Source organism: Lycium barbarum, chromosome 10 (genome assembly GCF_019175385.1).
Source record: "Lycium barbarum isolate Lr01 chromosome 10, ASM1917538v2, whole genome shotgun sequence".
In the NCBI taxonomy this organism is placed as follows: Eukaryota; Viridiplantae; Streptophyta; class Magnoliopsida; order Solanales; family Solanaceae; genus Lycium; species Lycium barbarum.
Genome location: NC_083346.1, coordinates 58522321 through 58530834, shown reverse-complemented (window position 1 = coordinate 58530834; position 8514 = coordinate 58522321). Strand labels below are relative to the sequence as shown.

Genomic DNA, 8514 nt, shown 5'->3' with positions numbered 1-8514 from the left:
GGGCACTCGACCCCACATACAGAGCCGAGCGAACCCGCAGACCTTGATTACACACCTAAATTTTTTTTTGAATTCTGAAAGTCAATTACAAATAAAATACATGTTGAGCTTTCAAAATTTTCTGCTTACTATTTCCAGAATTTAACAAATCTGTAATAATATAAAATTCACTATATAACACAAAATGACATATCGGCTGATGGAGCCACTTACAGACTGACTATCATTACCCACGACGCTGTCTGCAAAGTCTCTATTACTGATCAGACATCACAGCATACATACTCTGACTCGGCAGCACTCCTGGAGGAAATGGAGTCCGCCAATCCACTGGATCATCTTCAGCTAATCTCGTCTATCCATTTGTGGGTACCTGCGCGGCATGAAACGCAGCCCCCGAAGAAGAGGGGGTCAGTACGGAATATGTACTGAGTATGTAAGGCATGAGTACAGAAACGAAACCATGATTGAGACAGATAGAACAACATACGAATAGCTTATCCAGAATACCAAACACTTATTATTTTTCTTTTCCAGACACGAATCATACTTACTCATCTCGTATGCCAGACGGATTACAGAACGTACAAATTACTCAAATGATGTCATATAGCAAACAGAATACAGAATATACGGAAGGTCAGAATGCTTACTCTCCAACACAAGTCATGCATATTGGAGTCGGATATCATATCACATACGCGGTAATCCCCGGGGACATATACCACACCGGGACAAATACCATATCATACATACGGTAACCTCGGGGACAAATATTACGCCGAGGGACCGGTCACATCCTATCATATATATGGTAACCTCGGGGACAGATAACACGCCGAGGAACCGGTGAACAATGCCAAGGGATGCGCACGATAACATAGGAACGTGGTCGCCACTCCTACCTTTGGCGCCACAACACATCATATTTCAGAAAATTTGCTCCGATCTCCGTCACACATCATAACATAACCACGGTACCTGGGGGCGGACAGATAACACAGCACCCCGAACCCGGACACATCATACTTCATAATATATCCTCGGTAACCGGGGACGGACATATAACACAGTACCCCGGAACCGGACACATCATACTTCGGAATTCATATATGGAACCCGGCCCTCAACAGAGGACTCGGCGAACCATCCGCACGATACATACCGGCCGGGGACTCGGTGAAGGAAATCATAACATATGCACGAGCAGAATAGTGAGAAACCGAATGCACATAATTCAGACTCAATAAATTAATCAAACATATTCTCAGAATATCCATAACAGATTACTTATTACAGAATACTTATGTCAAATTACTTTTTTCAGAATATTTCTATCAAAGTACTTATATCGCTTTTACTCAATCAGGATACATATTCCAAATTACCTGTAGCATAATCTCTCATATCAGAACACTTATACCAAATACTCTCATCAGGATATTTATATCAGAATGTTCAGACCAACATACTTATGTCAGAATACGGATGTCAGATTTGCTTAAGTCAGGATTCACCTATCCAGGCTATTAGTTGCCTATATTAGGGAGAACATACAGATCACAAATAGACTCGGGATCATAAAATAGAATAACCCAAAGTATATATCAATGTCATACCCTACTTAGCTCTAGGACATGCCAAAAGAATGAAAAGGTAAGCCTTACATACCTGCGCCGCGACCAACTAGTTATGCTTGTGCCTCCAACATGTTAATCTACATTCAAGAGGATTCATCCATTCATTAGATTCGTTGTCACATACTTGCCCTAATCTTTCAAACACATTCACTTATATTCTGTCGGAATTTCGGCAGCATCTCCCCTGTAAATGTACCAACCCCGAGAATATGGCTCGGCCCAATTCAACAACAACCCAACCAACAACCAAGCTATGGCATCAATAATCAATTCAAGAATACATTCTAACATTAAACGCTCTTTTTACATAATCCGACAAAGTCCACAATATTCCTACTAATATCAACGTTTATGCATTCGATTACTAATCCAAGACCATTCAAACAATATTCACGAATGCTTTAAACAATTGACACAATTTTTCAAACAACCCAACAATGCACCATGGAACCCGAAATCTTCCAACTTCCATAGGAACCATCACAACACATTTCTTTCTTCAAACTTCACAAACTACACCAACAAACCACACTTTAATAACATTATTATCATGATTACAAGAAACTACATTTGATTCAAATTGGCTTCCAAAAACAGCCCGCAACAATTACGACACCATCTTAGATCATTAAGCTCTCATTTACATCACATAATCCACAACACAACAACCCAAACATACTAAATAAAATTAGTTCATTCTTTGACATGCAAAACAGTCCATTTTCGGCCAGCCCTTCAACACACACATTCCATAATTTTCATCCATTTTTCGCACATCACAACAACACATAATCATGCTAAATACACTTAATTCATCATTTCTACACACCACACACACGCACGGCTACACACACTAATCTCAACTCCAACTTGAATCATCAAGTTCTCATTTTCATCATAGGATACTTATCAACAACAATCAAATTACCATATAAAAATTATTCCATTTTTTTCCTACACAACATGTACACACACGACCAAGCTTCCAACATGCATGTTTTCATGCTTCTCTTCCATTTCCACATACCACAACATACACAAACCATTTATAACATATAAAAGAGGATTAATTCTTACCTTTTCCTCCCAACTTCTTTACTCAACCAAAGTGCGGAAAACAATGAAACGGATGGCCTATCTTCCGAAACAATTACACCACATTGTAGAGGGCCCTTGAATTAGTAGGAATACCACAAGAAAATAATTTTTGGGGCAAGATTTCATGGAGCCAATTTTCCATGGCTAGGGCCGAATATGGCCCCTTTTTCTTTCCTTCATCTTTCTTGTTTTATTTCTTGAATCCTCTAGAGACAAATAATGAATTGTCTTGTTTTTTTCAAGACTTATAGATATATATATATAGTGGCATGTGAGGGGCACATGCCCCTCTCTAGATTTTTCCTTTTTTTCCATTTCTAGAATTTTCTTCTCTTTTCCTCTTCTTTTTATTTTCTAGATTTTTCTTCAAATTTCCAATACTTGTGAAATGACCATTTTGCCCCTAGCCTTTTCCAATATTTCCATGGGCCATTTTGCAAATTTTCCTTTTTCGCCCTCAACCTCTCACAATACTTCCATACTAATAATAGTCATAAACAATGTCTTCAACCACTCGTACATTGAAATAATTTTGAAAATGATCTCGCCCCTAACTTTCCACGACGGCTTTGGAATTTCCAAACGTTCAAAACACGGGCTATAACAATATATATATATATATATATACCGTACCTGACCCTCTAGTGAGGGACTCGGTGAACAATGCAGTGAAACTGTGCACGATAACATAAACGGCCCGGGACTCGGTGAAAGACATATTGAGGTATGCACGAGCAGAGTAGTGAGCAACCATATGCAATTTACACTACAAGAAAAATGGCTATTAGAGACGGGAAAAACGGTCCCTAAAAGTCTGATTCTGGTCCCTAAAGGTCAATAGTGACCCGAAAAAACTGGTTGCCACCCGTCGTAATAGGCTCCGACGCTAAAGGTCAACAACGACGAGATGTAATATTTGGTCCCTAAAAACACTTAGCGACCAGGTTGGAATCTGGTTCCTAAAACATCTTTAGGGACCGAAATTCTTGTCCCTAGAAGGATTTTAGCAACACTGGTAATAATCATTTGGGACCGGAAATCTAGTCGCTGCAATTGTTTCCTGTATCATTGAATGTGATTCCTAAATGAATATATGCTGCCATATTTTTTTTTAGTATCGTACAATTTACTAAATAGAGAACCAAAAAGTATAAACAAAATTATAAATAATATCATGCTTTCATTTATATTTTGTATTAATTACAAAAACAGGAAACAAAGTAGCACTGTAGTCACTACATTTTACAGAACCCCTCCGCCAAAAATATGTATCATCCTTAGAGAATAAGATATGCTTTCTCCTAATAGTCCTAGTAAAATGATAATCTACTGGCAAGTTGTATGGATTCTTCAGATCTTGCATCTCCATTTTGTATGCTCTAAGTCTCCAGAAACTGTAAAAAACACCGAAAAAAGAAATTCTCCTAAGAAAAAAAAAATAAAGATAGACTATAAGAATTGGTTAAAATAATTGTTTAACATAATTATTGCATAAACTAAACAACTTGTTCTGAAGCTAATTACAATATAACTAAGCATAGTAAAAAAATAGAAACGACCATCCTTGAAAATAAGGAAACTAAGCAAAACAATGATAAAATAACAAAATCATTTTTTTAACAACAATCTACACAATAAGACAAACTGAATTCTAATGAAACAAAATAAATCCCAATCAAATGCTCACAATCACTAAGAAATTGAGATTCTCATTAATACACACCAATATGGGGTTCGGTATATGATATTAACCGGCTTAACTATTTTAATTGTTTTGAAACTTGACATACAATATTTTTTTAACAGTCCATATACTACTAGCCTATAGTAATCCATTCACTGATATGACAAGTGATAAATAGTGCATTAAATTTGCTCATGTTTGTTTGAGACGCCCATTCATTATGTGATTGGATGGTGCACTTTCTCCTATATACCAGTAGTCCAGTATATGCAAAAGTTTCTTAGTTGTCAATCTATCTCCATCTAAGTGGTTTACTACAGCAACTTTATCACCATCAGGTAGCAATTAATAATTTAGTGGTTTACTACAGCTACTTTATCACCTTCAGGTCAGATGTATTGGATGGATATTAGTTCTAGCTGTGTTTACCCTCTTACTATCTTCATTCTTACAGAATGTTCCTGTTTTCAAAAGCATGTACATGTATATGAATAGTAGACACAATCCATTCATTTTCATACAACACATAATAATTCAATCCCTATTAAAAGAGGAAATGGAACTTCACGGTTAGCAGATCAGAATAGAGAGGGACAAGCAAAACAAGACTTCTTGCACACATGCACATACCTATCGTCGCACTAAGTGGTTTATATGCACATCCACCTTAGCACCATATAGTTTAAGTCAAATCATTGCAGCATTGTCTCCATTACGAACACTCTGTATGCATTGCACGAATGTTTTTGGATTTCCCAAAGTTTCAACAGCTACGTTAACATTCGAGCCTCCTGTGACATGCTGTTAAATCAACAACAACATACCCAGTTAAATCCCACAGTGCGCATACAAATGTACTCTTTGCCTTAACGTATACTAGTAAGGATGTGCCAGCACGGGCCGAACATAGAAAATTTTAGATTAGATAAGATGGTTTCAATCTCGGCACTTAAGCAAAAGATGTAGTTTATTCTACATGTCCAAATTTTTTTGTATAATGAGCACTACAAATAACTAAATAACACCTAATTCCAGCAACATGGCAAAATGTATTTAAAATCACATAGCTATCTTAGATGCTTAGCATGTTCTCTTCTTGTAAAAAAGAAGCTTATATATATCGACTACTATCTAACGTACAGGAAACTGAAGAGGGAGGATCAATCACTTAAGAGTTCTAACATCAAGAAGTGAATAAGAATCATGAATCACATTCAAGACTTATGAATGGGATTACCCCAAAGCTCATATCATTCATCACTTAAATCTAAGACATGACAAAAGAAAGAAGGGACAACTTTACATACATGTTAGCGACTATTCGTAAATCTGTTCGCCTCGTCGCTCTTTTAGCCTATTTAATATAAGAGTAACGTTATCGTTAGTAACTATATTCTCCAGTTCGTAAATCCGTAGGCCATCGCTTATAGAACTTATTCTTTTAACTTATATTCATCATTTAGGGTTTTTCTCATTATTCAAGGACTTAACAAAAATCTGGCAGCATTTCCCCTATATATTTGCCTAACCCGAATTTCTAATTGTCCTCCTGTCAACACAGAAATACCAACAACAACGATATACACATAAAATTCTCACAACTCAGCCCATAACAATTCTAAATCCATTTCAACCCACGATTTCACAAAATAACAATTTTATGCATTTTCTTACTTCCAATTTCGTCCAACCCAATTTTATTAGCTCCATTACAACAATATTAACACAATTACACCATAGAACAAGAAAATCTTACCGAAATTTTCTCGGAGGAATTTCTACTCTTAATTGCTCCAATTTCGCAATTTCTTCTTCCTCGATTCAATATCCAATATTGCTATCACCTCCTTGAACTTGTAATTCACTTGAATTTGATCCAAATATTCAAAGACAACAATTTTTTTTTTCACCACCATGGCTGGCCGAGAGCAGCCATGGCTGATTTCCTTTCTTTTGTTTTTGAATTTTTGTGAAAAAGTTGTAAAAATGAAACTTGTTCACTAAATCTCATGTATATATATGCTTGATCCTAGGGGGACACGTGTCCCCCCACCCCCCCTTGTGAGTCATTATTCCACTTTGTTGAACATATTTTATTTATTTATATATTTTTTTTAAAATAATTTATTTCGGGTGGGGCCCACTTTAATAATTAATCTTAATTAATTTAATTAATTACTAATTCTCATTTAGTAATGTAATCACAATTAATTAATTCCTACTCTCCAATAATATTTTTACACTAAATAACATTTATAAACAATTTATGTGCTTAATTAAAATTGAAAATTAAAGGTTCCTATTTCATGTCCGGAAATAATCCTGTCTTTAACTTGTGTCGATTTGCTTGCGAATAATTCGACGTATAAAAATACGGGGTATAACATCCTTCACCCCTTTAGAACATTCGTCCTCGAATGTTGGACTGATTCTGAATTCCCAATACTTTCTCAAGTGTTCTCTTAGTTAATTATGCCCTTCACGTACCTCTTCCGTTTGTCGATTTGCTTTAATTCATTATAACTCATTCCAGGTCTTTACATAGTCATTCCTGTAATATCTCCTCTTTCTGTTGCTTCCCGAGGTAATTATTCCACGTCGTTATCTTTGCTCTTCTCTTTATTTCATAGTTGGTTGTCAATTGTATTTCGAGCTGTTCTGCTGAAGTGTTACTGTCTTTCTTGTCTGCATACTGTTCAGTTGTATTGTCACTGATTTATTCAGACTTGTACTCATGGTGCACGTAGTCATAACTCGACTCTTTTTCTTTCTATACTTACTCCTTTAAGATGATGTATCATTCACTTCACTTTACCTTCTTATCTTTAAACACGATCTTGTGACGCGCAGACATCCTCCATCATTTCATTAGACTTTAATATCCCTAGAGTATTGCATGCCTCTGGTAACCTGTAGACCCTTCACAGGTTCTACGAGTGAAACGAAATTTCCCAGAGGGTATCATTTTTGTACTCTAATATCCTTGCTTTACTCCGTTGTGACAGTCCGTATTCTGGAATCCTCAGCCTCATGTGTGACTTTCTGACTTTCATTTGAAGGTCTTTAACTATCACTCGTTTTCACTTCTTGATCTTGATCTTTAGGGTTGGTTATCAAATAGCGCTAGGGTCCCCTCAAATCATAACTTTACTGTTATCCAGTAACCAGTAATCCGTTTGTTCTAATTGTCTCGGTTAAATCATTTTGTAATTTCCTTTACCCTAACTGTCAATAATTTAGGCATATTATCTCGTGTCGTTTCTCTATTTTTGACTTAAACTCTTCGATTGCCCCTTTACTCAAATTTGCTTTTAGTTCTCCTATCACGCATCCTATTGCAATCTTTACACGAGTATGTGTAGGTACTCAAATCAGCCCGGAAAATACCTTATCGTCGCCTCGCTAGTCTTTATGTAGACCCTATATTCTTCTCTTATATCTTTCAATTGATAGCAAGGCTCAACTATGGCTTTTGCCCTCAGTACTAATTATATCTCCGTAGTTTTGCCTCAAACCATCTTACACCTTTCCTTGATGTATCCAAAACATCGCAACCGCATTGTTGTTACTGAATTCTTACTCTTCGTATCAAGTATTCTCTTGGTCTCATTCTTAGCATGCAAATATTCGTAGGTTGCATAACTCTTCTTGTACAATTCGTACAAAGTGCATGCAATCTTAGTCATAGTCTTTCCTTCTCCTGGTTTATTCTACTCTACATATCTTATTGTACTAACACTCACTTGCTGTCTATTTCGCCATACTCCTTTCCCTTCCTCTATTTACCATTTGGTTTTCTCATATCCTACTGTAGGAGAGGTTTCCTATCCTTTCTCCTTTGCTACTTATATGTCACAATATCATTAGCCAATAACTCTGTTGCCAATATCTTAACCTCTAATCCAGTATAGCATTGCTATCCTTCATAACATCTCTTAAGTTATTCGTTACCATTCTCTTGTCGTATTCTCCCTTTTCATAAGCATCCATCTTCTGGTGTCATATTATCCAAGATCTTTTCCAATAATTCTCAGCACCGTCTCAAATACCATCTTGGCTTCTATCCGTTTATCTCTGGCTTTCAGATCATAC

At 36.4% G+C, this 8514-nt stretch overlaps 1 long non-coding RNA gene across 1 annotated transcript; it reads right to left on the bottom strand.

Moving 5' to 3' along the window:
* Positions 1 to 3898: 3898 nt before the first annotated feature.
* Positions 3899 to 5222, bottom strand: LOC132614687 (uncharacterized). The gene is made up of 2 exons (XR_009572412.1): positions 5053 to 5222; positions 3899 to 4132 (listed from the first exon to the last, which is right to left on the bottom strand). It is a non-coding gene; the product is annotated as an uncharacterized LOC132614687 (long non-coding RNA).
* Between the last annotated feature and the right edge of the window lie 3292 nt (positions 5223 to 8514).